The 13,472-nt window shown below is 35.3% G+C and overlaps 1 protein-coding gene across 1 annotated transcript in view; it reads left to right on the forward strand.

Moving 5' to 3' along the window:
• LOC306861931 (uncharacterized protein) overlaps window positions 1–13,472 on the forward strand; it is a 1,169,885-nt gene that overhangs the window by 100,846 nt on the left and 1,055,567 nt on the right. The window lies entirely within an intron of this gene.

The raw sequence follows: 13,472 nt of genomic DNA on the forward strand, positions 1-13,472 counted from the left end.
TCTCTGGAACCTTTAGCCAGAAAAGAGTAACAATGTTGCCGCTGCTGCTTCGGCTGTTCGCAGGGAAGGAGACCAACGCCGTTTTTTGAATGGATTTCAATGGAGGAGAGGCTTCACTACGCTGAACAAACAGCTTTAGTTAGGAAACCGCTTATTAATTAATGAATCGACATCCTATCGGCTAATCTTCAATCATTTTGCCATTAAACAACGGTCTCGTTTAAAATGAGCCAAATCTGCGCAGAACTGATCACCGCGAGATGCTTGCTGCGCAGGGTTGCCAGGTTTTCACTACAAAACCCGCTCAAAATTGCTGTCGCGTTTCGTGGCTCTGCCTTTAAACAAACTCAATTACAATTAAAAAAATTCTATAAAAGATCTATCTCAGGGAGCCATATTAGATCACGGCCCAGATCTGGACCAAAACTGGTCCACATCTCTTCAGCCAGAACTGAACCAAAACAGTGCCATAACCCAACCCATGAGCCAAATAATAAAAACTGATATATGGACCTTTTTATATGGTGTTCTTATAGGCTATGAGTTCTGTAAAGGGTTGACAGCCCTTACGTGGCCCACATATGGCTGATACACCAAAAGCCATTATTTAACCACACCTTTATTATTATTATTATTATTATTATTGTAATTTTTAAAATACCCATTACACAGTAAATCTGAAACGCATCTTAAACACAAAAATGGATGCACACTATTTTTGTAATGTTTACAAGAAATTCTGTTTTTGAAATCAAATCTTTATAATTATGACAGGAATCTAACAATGGCTTGGAAAAACAGTTAATAATGTAATCATTAACATTTTGAAATGTAGCTGTAATTTAATTACACATTTTTCTCAGTAACTGTAATTGATTACAATTACATTTTATTTTGTAATTTACCTCATTTACCCCCGGTTTCACAGACAAGCCTTAAGCCTAGTCCTAGACTAAAGTGTAAGTCTGAGCTGTTTCAAATGAAAGAAACTTGCACTGATCTTAAAATATATCAGTGCCATTATTTTGTCTCAAGATGCACACCAGTAATTTTTTTATTTTTCTAAGGCACGTTTATAAAAAATTGCTTAAATGTCTTAATTGAACTATGGCCTAATCCTGGTTTAGGCTAAGCCCTGTCTATGAAACCGGGCCATTGTTACATGTAACTAGTTACTTCCCAACACTGTTTAAGACCTCTACAAGATGACTAATGACCACAAAGTGAATTTAATAGCTAGGTGAAAATACAGTATATTGTTAAGTGGCGACCTCATGTGGTACAATACATTTTCAGATATCAGAAATGAACATTGTCACTAGTGACAATTAAATTGTTGATATAAAGAATTACATTTTTGATATCAAGCATTTAATTGTTGATATCAAGAATAGACATTTTTACTAGTAAGAATACACTTTTGAGAAGATAAAGACTAAAATAACAGTTATGTACAGTAGATGAACACAACACTCATTTGTGTTTGTCATTATTTAGTGTCTGGATGCAAGAAAGTGTCTCTCATTCTACATTACATTTCAATTACACCTTTTGTTAAACTATATGTAATATCATAAACTTTGTCTAAACTTCAATTAAATATCAACATCGACAATCTACCAATTATAATACAATATATCTATGTTTTGTTCTAACAGATTATTAGCAGATTGTGGTGATTGGAGTGAAATGTGTATGTAGGCTGTTTGTGGATGTACATATATATTTTACTAGTATATTTAGGTGATTTTAGTTATTTCTATGTTGTAAAAAGTTAATTAAATCAATGGAATTGTTTCTAAATGACTATTTGAGCAAAACACTTAAAGCTGGATGATTGAGAGTGATTGTAAGTCATCTACTGTTCAGTCATTATTGCAAAATGTTTGTGTTCTTCACCTCTGTCATTGAATCTTTCATCAGCATCCACCACAGACCTTATTTAAAAAAACCCGTCATATTTGGGGGAAAAAAAGCATGTATTTTTACAAAAAAAATGTTGTACCTGCAGCACTGTTCTTATTCATTGTTCAAATGTAATTAAACAAATCCACAAAGTGAAGACAGATGTCTATTATTAGATGTAATGCACATCACAGAGGTTGTTTATTTTATAAAAACTATATACAAGTTATATACAAATATAGAAATCAAATAAAGCAGCATACAGTTGCAGCGATATTACAGTGAACAGTCCAATATGTCTTTGGTTTCTCCAGTTTCTGAAACGAGGAGAACAGCAAACAAGGAGCAAAAAGCTGGTGAAATGTCTTCTGAGATTTTCAGATCAAACACCATGATAGAAAAGGAAAAGCTTTAAAATACTGCAGATAATCTAGAGCAGGGCTATTCAATTGGCGGCCCGCCAATCATCTTCATCCGGCCCGAGGAAAAGTACGCAGGTTGTACATTCTCCTTGAATTGTTCTTGCACTAATTAGTTTGTCCACGAGGTGGCAACACTGGCCCGGGCGAGATGGGTATAAACGGAGGTCGTTGCCAGCTCCAAATGGGTTGTGCCTTGTTAATATGCCCTACACCAAACCCAACCCTAAACCTACCCTCCCTCTGGGAGCTGCCCAACCTACTTGCGGCATAAGTCCCTCCCACTTGGAGCTGCCCAACCTACTTGCGGCATAAGTCCCTCCCACTTGGAGGTCACTTATGTGAGGGAATTATGAGATCCACAATTCTAACGTTAGTTTAAACAAGTTTAAAGACGGTCATAACTTCTGGCGAGAAATAGCGCCGACACTAGACGAAGATTATAATCAAAACAGGAAGTATAGTCTGACAATCTGCGCGTTTGGCTGTAACCTTACTCATAAACTGAGCCACTTCAGACAAGTGCGCCAGCGCTTCACTGGACAAAACCACACACAATGATGTAAAAATACGTGGTTTTGGCGAGTTACCTCATAAGCACTGTCTTAAATTAGTTATAAAATCCTAAATGACTGTAAAGATTTGGGAGAAAATTGGATGTGTGTCACATCCGCGTCATGTGCGCCAGGTTTTATTAAAGAAACAGCGCTGCTTTTAAAGTGAAACCTGCTGCAGTCTGTCATTGATGTAAATCAAAGAACTAAAGAAAAAGAGAAATCACACCAAAGATAATAGTAACATTATTTGTATCAATGATACTACTTCATTAATAATAGGCTAGTAAAAAGATGCCATTTAAATACATATTGAGACTGTACCATCTTTGTTGTTTCTGTTAATTTAGAAGTTCAGTGTGAAAATATGACAATATATTAATATTAGTGCTGTCAAACGATTAATCGTGATTAATCGCATCCAAGATAAAAGTTTTTGTTTACATAATATATGTGTGCTGTGTATATTTATTATGTATATATAAATACACACATGGATTTATGTATTTAAGAAAATGTTATGTTTATATATTAAATAGATTTATATATAATATAATTTATATTAATATAAATATATACATATAAATATAAATATTTTCAAAATATATACTGTATGTGTGTCTTTTATATATACATAATAAATATACACAGATATATTATGCAAATAAAAACTTATCTTAGATCGTTTGACAGCACTAATTAATATGCGTTTAGTCTCATTTTTTAAATTAATTACAGAACAAATGTGTGATTTGTGTTTTTAATTGATGCCAGACAGCACTAATGTTAATGTTTATAGATGTTACTGTTGGTAATATTAGTTAATTTTACTGCTGGATATGCATTTAAATTTAATTTCCAATTTTATAGGCCCCCGCAGAATAAGATCGGGACGGCCCCCCGCAAATGTTCAATTTGATAATCCAGCCCTCAAATGAAGTTAATTGAATAGCCCTGATCTACAGGGTTTAACTCTCACGTCAGACTACATTTTGAGTAAATGAAAACCTACAGTGTTTTACACATTTACTGTAAAATATGCTGCTGTCATTCACTTAAAACAAACACACAAGACTTTATAAATATTAAAAGGATAGTTCACCTCCCCTGCCATCATTTACTCATCCTCAGTTTCTTCCAAACCTGTACTGAACACAAAAGATATTCTGAAGAATGTTGGTAGACTTGCATATATTATTTTTTCTAGACTGTTTGGTTACCAGCATTCCTCAAAATATCTCCTTTTGTGTTGAGAGGAAAAAAAAGCCCATACAGGAACAACATGAGGATGAGTAAATGATGACAGAACTTAAATTTTTGGGTAAACTTTTTCTTTAAGCATCCTCTTGTGCTACACGAGTGTGTCCTCCAGCTGAGAGGGATGCTGTGACTTGTGATACTGACTGATGGATGACAGAAGAAGATGAAGCTGAAGAGCTCAAAATAAGCTGGATATACTGAAGTGACCTAAAGAGAAAAGAGACCAATTATAATACAGTAAAACTAGATTTGTCAAAACAAACTTTGTTGCTTTGTGGTTGTTTCCAATGCTAAACAAATTGCACACACAAAAAAACCACACATCAGTTTTTTTCCTCCTCTAGACTATATCAGTCTCTCACCTCATCTGTCAATGTCTGTAATTCACCAGAATGAAACTCTTCAGTTCTGTTTGCATCCAAACACACTGGAATAAATAAAAGATCAATTATAATCTTTAATTGGGGAGAGTTGTCACACATTTTTAAATGCTAAAAATATTCTGATAAACAATGATATGCATGTGTGTGTGCTACCTTGTGCTAAAAAGCCCATAATAAAATGTTTAATGTCAGGTTTCACTGTGATAGCTTATCTCATACGAACACCGACGTGTTAAATGAACAGGAGATCTGATGTAAGTTTGGGAGGAGCTTATTCTCATTCATAGATAGCAGCTGATAGTTTCTTATCTTACGCCTCCATCCGCCTCCACAAACCCCACCTTATATTAATCAGTGCTATATATTAACTATCTCTTAAAGGCTTTTAGGTTTGTTAAAAAAGGAGGAATATTTACTGAAATAAAAACTGTGACAACTAGCCCCGGCATTCATTTCCTGCTAATAATAATGCAGACTTATTAAGAACAGAACTGCAGACAAACTACTCACTGTCTGGTTTGTGCTGCATGCTTTCTCTACGAAAATACTTCAGTTTGCTTTTCTCTTGTGATTCTTTGGATTTTGAGTCTTTTCTGTTCATCTCTCATTTAATGCTTTTTTTCTTCTGTAGTGTCTGATACTCCAGGTGTGATCTGTCACATCACCTTCCTTTCACAATGTCCTCTAGAAGTCAAATGTCATGTGATTTTACTTTAACATCAACAACTTTCATTTAAGCGTGTAAACGTGGTATCTTAAACTCTGCTTTACAATCACAAAGATGAAAAGGTTATATTTACCTTTATATTTCAGATGAAAGTGTTATATTTCCCGTCTGATGACTGTAAAAAGTGAATCAACGAGGAGCAGAAACATCCAAATCAGTTCTGTGTGAATGAAAACCCTGTAATATCACCCTGATGATGAATGATGAGAACAGAACAAGAGCTCCGAGAGAGAGCTATAATGAAACAGGTCAAAGACTACAGAACAGGTTCAGTGAGATCTGCTCTCCGCCCACTGACGCAAGCGTCCAACTGAAACGCGGAAAAAATAACTTACTTTACTGACAGTGGAAAGTTAATTTTTAAAAACAAATTCTCTCTGACGAAATGTCTTTAAAAAACATTGAACTGCAGTAAAAAAAAAAAGTCCACATTCTGTTAGTAGGCCTATATTATACATTCATTTTACGCACATCCAATGCAGTGAAAAAATGTAAAATACAGCTGAAACTTTTTTTTTTTTTTTTTTTTTTTTTTTTTTTTTTTCAGTTCGAAAAATTCCCTCATATTAAAACAATGCATTGTGCTCTATTGTTTACGGATTTGTCACGTGATATTCAAAATGATGAAACGGACAATATTATAAATGCATAAACCACAACAGAAGTGATACCCAGCTAAAATAAATATGTTCTAAGAGCGTTATGCAAACGTTATTTCTGAATGTTATCTGAACATTTATATACAGTATTTTAAATAGCCTATCCTTTTTTGATTATGCGAACGTTCCATTTTAGAATTTTGAAAACATTAGGTTAATTTGGACTATTCTGTGAACATTCTGAAAAATACCTTTTTTCAGTGTATACATCACTTTCCACTACTTAATTTATTTTGTCCTTTTTAATTGAATATATTTTATCTTTAACTATGCATAATTATTTGGCTAGTTGCATTTGATTATTTTCATTTAGCATTAGTGTTCCCTGCTGTTCACATCGGATCAGACACGTGACCCAATCATTGAGAATTGCAGGGGGGGTTTTTTTACTGTAGAATGTGCATGGAAGTTTACATAATGTTCCGACAGTGTAAAATCAAAACATTCGTGCAATACAAAGGTGAATGCAGAATGATTGACAAATCATGACGTAAATGTGGTTTTCTGGATGATGTGCCTCGGGGAGGGTGCGGTGCAAACATTGTAGGCCTACTCTTCAACATTCCATTTATTGATCAGTCAAACCGAGTCTAAACTCTGATCTGGGAATGATATAGTAAGCAAACACGAATCAAATGCTTGAGCTTCCTTGTCACCTTCTGCAGTAAAACAAAAATGCTTTTATTAAGACTAAGAAATTCAATTTGTAGTTTTACATTTTCATGTATGATTGTTAGTCATATTAAATAGTTTTGTGAGTGTTTTAGATGGTGATTCAGTGTCACAAAACACCAGGAGCATCTTCTTAAAGGCATGTATGTTACTCAATAAGCTTAAAGTAATAAACCGACATCAAACTTTCTTTCTGTAATGTAGACTTGCTTGGTTGTAATACAAATGACGCAATCAGCTTAAGGTTAAAATGCAAACGTCAGGGAAGTGACCTAGTGTTGAGGTTAAGAGTTGTAAAACCACTAATAAATTACTCAGTTGTGTGTGCTAAGTCACGTGTTCAACAGAAGAGTTAATGAAAACTTGCATGAGCTCATGCATTAAATGAGGATAAAGCATTACGTTATTAATTAAAGTATTTAAAATATTTGACCCGTTTTATTATTGAAGTAGCATTGCTGAAAAGGAAATTTGTCTAAATTTTCATCATGTTCCTGGTCTAGTTATAAAGATGATTTATCAGTGCATGTTATTCAAAAGGGAAAAAAAAGTAGGCTATTTAATGTTTATGTCATATAGTGTATAGTAATATAGCCTATATAGAATGTGTTCCTTCATATACCATTTTATTTAGTTGCATTTTATTAATTATTTTAAACGTTATTTATTTTCAATCTCATCTAAAACAAAAAGGCAGTGTTCAATAGACTGAAAAAAATAATTTTCACTCAGAAATGGCTACATTTTACAATTAATGACAAAGAAAGAAACGGCAAGTAATTAAACGTATTAAATGTTCAATTTTGAAGTACAAAGAGTGAAATAGTATTTCTTTGTTTTAACTTTCAAAATAATTGAATACAGTGTATGTATGTTAATGTACTTATTTCTCCACTTTACTAGTGCAACTAAATAACCACTCTCACAACAAAGCAGCTGTATTTATCTTTGATCACTTTAGATATTCTATATATTTCTATGTGACAAGTCAAGCTATAGAAGGTCATATTTGTTGCCTGAAGTGAAATATTTATTGTGGAATGCAAAGCATCATCATAATGACTGAAAACAAACAGCTGTTCAGGAATACGGTCAGTGTAATGTACTCTTGGACACTTTCATAACCTTTCACAATGTCAACAGAATCCAAAATAATACAGACACTCAATCCCAGTGATCATTTGCTTCATCCAATTCAAAAACAGAGATCGTTGTGCACCTGAACGACACATGACACCAGTTACTAGATGCTTCAGATAAAAACACCTTCTAAAGAATAATCACGCATGCCAGAACAAAGCACCTGAAGTCACAGGAGTTAAAATCTAGACAATTTGTCAACAAACCAAACCATGAAGTTTTACGGATATTACAAATGTATTCACCTACCAAAAACTATTTATTTTAAGGCAAGGCTGGCGTGTCCAAACCTGCTCTTGGAGAGCCAGTGTTCTGTGCAGTTTAGCTCCAACACACCTGCCTGGAACTTCTAGTAAGACTTTGTTTTTGTTTGAAAATTTCTAAAAATCTTGATTAGCTGATTCAGGTGTTTAAAGAGAGAGTTCATCCAAAAATTAATATTCTGTCATTAATTACTCGCCCTCATGTCATTCCATACCCGTAAGGCCTTGTTCATCTTTGGAACACAAATTAAGATATTTTCAATGAAATCTGAGAGCTTTCTGACCCTCCATAGAGAGCAACGCAACTACCACGTTCAAGGCCCTGAAACGTAGTAAGGACATCAATTAAATAGTCCATGTGACATCAGTGGTTCAACCGTAATTTTACGAAGCTACGAGAATACATTTTGTGTGCAAAGAAAATGAAAATAATCATTATTCAACAATTCTCCCCCAAACAGGGGCATCATGCACTCATTATTTTTGAGGGGGCACGAGTGGTGGGGGGGGTATTGGGGGTCAGGCTAGTAAAGTGATACACAGCAGTCACACGCAGACGTCAGCAGAATCACACGCGTACGTTGTCTACATGCAGATAATGGCAGAAGACACGATTTGGAGAAGAATTGTTTGCTCACAAAGTATTCTTGCAGCTTTGTAAAATTATGGTTGAACCACTGATGTAACATGGACTGTTTTACTCATGTCCTTACAACGTTTCTGGGTCTGGGAATATTTCAGTTGTGTTACTGTCTATGCAGGGTTAGAGAGCTCTCGGATTTCATCAAAAATATTTTAATTTGTGTTCCGAAGATGAATGAAGGTCTTGTGGGTTTGGAACGACATGAGGGTGAGTAATTCATGACAGAAGTTAAATGTTTGGGTGAACTATCCCTTTAATTGGGAATATCGATGAACTCTCCAGGACAGTGGCTTTCTGTGCTGATCTGGCCCTGAACTGTTATGGTTTCATTTTCCACTGAAACGTTTGTTAGAATTACATCTTGACTGCTTGCCTGTATTTCCTGTAAGGAAATGATCAGACAGAATAAATTATTTATTTATTTATTATTAGTAGTATTTTTACTTTTAAATATCCTCTCTAGGATACAGACGTTGCCAGCCCTCAGGAGGTGATCCAGAAGACTCATGGGAATCTATGTCATAAGATTTGAAGGTGTGATTGGCTTCAATGATCATCGCTTCATGCTCTTCACCGAGCGCTTCATTGATCATTGAAGCCAATCACAGATGTATCTGTTGAGCGCTTGAACACAATGACCAATCAGCGCTTAGCGGGAAATGGACGTTTTTAAAATTTCAGTACCGAATGATATCATGGTTGGTACTTTTGACAACACTAGTGTGGACATTGAAGACAGCCCAGCAGATGTTGGAGGGTTGGAAGATGAAGTTCTTCAGGACCCAGGCAGTATACCCTATGCAAAACCATGTTTCTGGGACTGATATATTGGCCTGAAATTGAGCAACCCTCCTGACCTCAGGTACACATTTGAAGTACTGCAGAAGTTATTCTGGAGCCAGTTCCTGTTCCTGGAATAAGGTTTGATTGGTTACAATGAAATGAAATGACAATAGTTTGCTATTTTGTGGTTTCAACTGTATGTTTTGCTCTTGTTTAACAAATACACTTGGATCATTTGTGACGCATCATGTCTTTTATGACTCATTACAAGAAGATCACACACAAAAATGCTTTGTTGAAGGGAGTAACTTTAACTAGAAATTATTAAAGTAACTAGAACTAATTGGATGGAACCACTGGAACCATAAATCAGTTGTTTGAAACAAACCTCCTTATGTTGATAAAGTGAAACACATTTGGTCAGTTTTTAATAAACCAAAACATGTTCACTAAACTTAACCGGTTTAAGTTACAGGGAAGTGAATACATTGAGTTGGTTGGACATTACAATTTCACATAGATTCTTCCTCATTCAATGGTGTTCACACAACACAGAGTTTGCATAGATTCAAAACATTTATTTCATGTTAATACAAAACAATTTGGTTGTGTGGAACCACTGTCTATAATTGAATTAAGTTAGTGTAACGAATCATTCTTTTGAGTGGAAATCTTTCCATTGCATAAAAGTTTATTTATAGAGCAGAAAGGTTCTTTGAAATATTGACATGTTAATGACAATATTTGTTTTCTTTTTGCTTAAAGTCTGATTCCTGTTTAACAGTTTCTATTTTTCTTTGATACCTCATAAAGATTAAAAAATATAAATACACAATCAAGCAAAGCTGCAGTGTTTGTCTATAAGTGTGTTTACATGCAAAACTAAACTCGGATATTAAAGTCAAAGAACAGCATCATCTTGATCACTGACTGGAACAATAATATACTAATAATGTAATAAACACTGATTCTTTAGTTAACTGATCTGTTTATTCTAAACTGAAGTTTATTTCTTCATGCAAAGCATCATTCAATGCTCCATATTTGGGGGGCAGTTGTGGCCTAATGGATAGAGAGTTGGACTTGGACACTAAGGTTGTGGGTTCGAGTCTCAGGTCTGGCAGGGCTTGTAGGTGGGGAGTGAATAACCAGTTTGTTGCTGTTGTTTTTAAGGTGGATAAACCGTCCTCTGGCGGTAGGGATATAACACAGGACTCACTGGGATTCGTCTTCACTATATCAGCCCATTGAGAGCCTTACTTGACTTACACGAGGACTACTCCTCAGTTGCGTCAGAAGTAGCAAGGTAATGGGCTCAGATACTGAGTAATAAAACTAGTTTTAGCAGGTTTTAGTAAGAATTCTTACATTTAAGGGTTAGGAGCAGCTACAAATGAAAGGATTTTCTTGAAAATAAAAATCGACTTGATCAATAAAACTGTGTTTGTCCACAGCTGGGGTGAGTGGACAGAAATCAAATCCTTTGTCCTTTGCTGTGTTTTAACTGCTTTTAAGCTGAGAGTCGAATCTTACCAAGGAATTGGTGATGACACGGCCGCAAACAACATCAGGTGAATATGTGCTGCTATAAGTCATAATGTTTTTTTGTTGTTAAAGCTGTACAATTAATATCAGTGAATGTAATCATGCTGTGATTGTGCACAAGGCACAACAACAGCACAATTGTATAATATTGCTTTTTTACAAGAGTTCAATAAACAAATTACAGCGGTCATGAATTGCTTTGCTTTATTTTATAATGTTATTGTTTTATAATGTTAGCCTAAGAGGCAATGATGAAGAAATAGGTGTTGATCTATCTGCAAGCAGTCCTGTGCTCATCTCTATTACATAATAAAGAGGAGGAAGTGGAAAATGAATCATTTTGGCAGCTTGGTTTGAATAAAACCTGTTTGACTAACAAGAAAGTTTTAAAGGCATAATTAACCCTAAAATGAAAATTCGCCAGCACTTTATTTTACGGCCCTGTTCCCCAAGTACATACTATGTACTTATTATGACAATTACAATAACTGGAAAATAACTTTACTAACCCTGAACCTACCCCTAAACCTTTACAATCATCTCTCCTCAACCACCACCAGTGTGCAGCATCCACTTCCAAATTCATTATGTTCAGCTTATGCATAATTAAATACTAATTAACTATAAAGGCAAACACTCTCTTGGAACCCAGTGCAGTTTTATCAGGTCTGTGTTTGGTCATGTTTATACAACAGTTAGTTCTGGTCCTCGAATCTGATTGTTCAAGCAGTGTTTGGTCATGAATTGAGCTCTGTAACGAACCGACACACACACACACACACACGTTTGTTCCAATCTCCAGCAGGAGACATAAAGACAGCTCTCAAACCATGTACAAGTTTCTTTCTCTGACGCTGATTTCACTGCTGACTGTTTTCGGGCAGTATGTGATCGCAGGAGGACGCTTTGAGCGAACCATTAGCAGACCTTTTGGGTTGGTGCTGACGGTCCATAACGGGATGCGATGGGGCTTGTGGGGTCAGAAAGAAATGTGTCCGACTGGAATGTATGTGAGTAACCATTATAGCAGTGTGAGGTTGAGTGGTTGGTAAGCACTTGAAAACAAAACAATGAACAATTATTGTGGTTCAGAGTGATTTATTGTGACATTATTAAAACAAATCTGTTTACTACTGGACTGGTTAGGGTTAGGGCAGTGGTCTCAAACTCAGTTCCTGGAGGGCCACAGCTCTGCAGAATGTAGTTCCAACCAGCTCCAACTCACACCAGGGGCCTGTACCACAAAGCCGGTTTAGCTCGCTAGCCAGGTAAGTTTCAGTTTAGTTTGTGCCAACTCTGGGTTTTAGGTACCATGAAAGTGGCTTGGCTTTTAACAGTGTTCATCACCATAGTAACTTATGCTCCACAGCTAACCTGCAGATTATGTTCTGGTTTAGAGACCTCTTTGACCAATCAGCTTCAAGCAGTGTCACATCTCTGATGCAATAAAGCCACTCCCCCAGTTTCTCTTACTCCAAATTAAAGGACGCTACATAGTAAACCATTTTTCAAGATAAAGATAATGTCTGATTTTTAGAGATGATTATTTGTATAATTATTTTATGATTTATATAATTATTTTACCCTTAATCCATTACAAACTTTACAACTTTTACTTGCACTTATATGGCAAGACGTTTTCTTTAAGTTTTCATCTTGCTGTGTAAATGCGTTTAAATTCTTCATATTGTTCAATCTTTTAATCTTTGGTAGTGAATAGCAGTTTCAAGGCATATGATTGGCTGTTCATTAATGATGTCACTCTTTCATGTGCACATGCTCCATTAACTCAGGATCAAGCCTGAGTTGACAGAGAAAGCTGATTATCAGCTTCATGGTACCAACAAAGCCAGATTGGACTGGTTTTGTCAAGTCAAAACGAATCCTGTAACTCTGAGTTTGTTCATCTAACATCATGGTACAGGCCCCAGCTTGGAAATTTATTGTAATCGATAAGCGCGATCAGGTGTGCGACCATATCAATTTCATAATCCTCAGTGTCACAGCAAAAGGATTACTTAAACTGACATCTATCATACAGATACCCAACTTTACCCACATAACCCACATTCTCATATAAACAATATAGAAAAACTCAATTATAGCTGATCATTTATCCAGTATATGTAAAATGTATATATAAAATATGTAAAGATTTTTTTTATTATTTTACTATTAGTTTAGATTTTAGTGATTTTGTTTGGGTTTTTGGCAGCTGTTACACCCCCCAGTGTAATGTTAAATGTTTACTTAAAGTGCTACTGAAAGAATATTTTATTTCAGTTAAGGTACATTTTTTTTAAAGTTTTTTTTTTATTTTAAGATATTATAATCATATTAACATTATGAAAGTGCACTTTTGTGCTGGTTCACCACATGCTGATGTTTTTGTGAAGGTGGCAGGTATGTGGGAATCTCTTCTGGTTGGAGATAACACAGCACTCAATGGGATTCGTCTGAACATATTTCAAATACATTTTTTATAAATGTTTTTTTTTTTCCTTCCAAGATAGCACACG

Source organism: Barbus barbus (genome assembly GCF_936440315.1).
Source record: "Barbus barbus genome assembly, chromosome: 43".
NCBI lineage: Eukaryota > Metazoa > Chordata > Actinopteri > Cypriniformes > Cyprinidae > Barbus > Barbus barbus.